The sequence below is a fragment of the Otolemur garnettii genome, unplaced genomic scaffold (assembly GCF_000181295.1).
Source record: "Otolemur garnettii isolate 467f Iridium unplaced genomic scaffold, OtoGar3 scaffold00149, whole genome shotgun sequence".
Classification (NCBI taxonomy): domain Eukaryota; kingdom Metazoa; phylum Chordata; class Mammalia; order Primates; family Galagidae; genus Otolemur; species Otolemur garnettii.
This window is the reverse complement of record NW_003852544.1, coordinates 2,966,215-2,967,326: the sequence shown is the minus strand read 5'-3', so window position 1 is coordinate 2,967,326 and position 1,112 is coordinate 2,966,215. Positions and strand designations below refer to the sequence as shown.

Here is a 1,112-nt window from a genome sequence, read left to right as displayed (position 1 = left end):
TCAGCAGTCAGGTCCTTCCTTGTCCTCTTGGAGCTTACATTTCAAATAGCAGACTCAAATCTCTCTCTCTCTCTCTCTTTCTCTCCTCCTCTCATGTCTACCCACCCAATGACTGTATGGGCTTGGATTTCTGTGTTGGACATCTGTGTTTTTGTGTGAGAACCACATTACAACTCGTTTTTACTCCTAGTCGAGTTGGCTACTGTGAATTTCTCACAGGGATGTACAGCACATTTCTGCCAGGAGCAGGCTGAAATCCATGTGGACGGCAGGGATAAATGACTTTTATTAGAGATTCTCTACTCTAATACTCTGGTGTCTCTTCTCTTTAGTATAAGGCAAAAGATCACATAAATCCTTCGCCTTGTACTAAAGATTTCCATGGAGAGGAACAACTCTGAGTCTGAAAGCAATTTTTTGAGGCTTTGCTCTGGCAAGCCTACCTGACTGGTTAAAAATGAAGATATGGCTTGAGTTTTGCATTTACTGCAGTATCTACAGGTAATTAAAGGGCAAATTAAAAAAATAAAAAAAAGATTCTCTACTCTGGGCGTGGCAGGAAGAGGTCGGCTCAGTCTGCCCAGTAAGAGGAGAGAAGCACCCAGGAGCCCCTGGCTTTCCTGGAGAAAGGGGAGGGGCCGTCCCAGTGCACCACCCTATGGCTGCTGGGCCCAGGTCTTCCTGGGGTTGGGGGGAGGGCTGCTCCTGGCTGATAGCTGCTGAGGGATGCAGAGACTGCCCCCTGGGACCTTCTTTTATGCCCAGTGTTTTTCTCCCTTTTGTCTTCGGAGTAACAAAATTATAAATGCTGGATATTGAACACTTGGCATTCTGAGTTTTCTTTTCTTTTCTTTTCTTTTTTTTTAATTAAATCATAGCAGTGTACATTAATACTATCATGGGGTACAGACATTCTGAGTTTTCTAACCCAGCTATTGTGGGCTTGCCCAGGCTGGCTCTGTGGCAACTGTGTGGCTATGGCCCGGGACGCTCTGAGCCTCTAGGGGCAGGTCACATGCCTGATGGGCACTAACACAAAGAGCGACAGACAACACAAACAGACAGAAATGGTCCAGTCCTCCTTTGCCCCACTCAGCAGGAGGGATCTGAGA

The 1,112-nt window shown here is 46.5% G+C and overlaps 1 pseudogene; it reads left to right on the top strand.

The window, feature by feature from the left end:
- The first annotated feature begins 307 nt into the window (after positions 1–307).
- Positions 308–441, top strand: LOC111728321 (annotated as a pseudogene).
- The last annotated feature ends 671 nt before the right edge of the window (positions 442–1,112 follow it).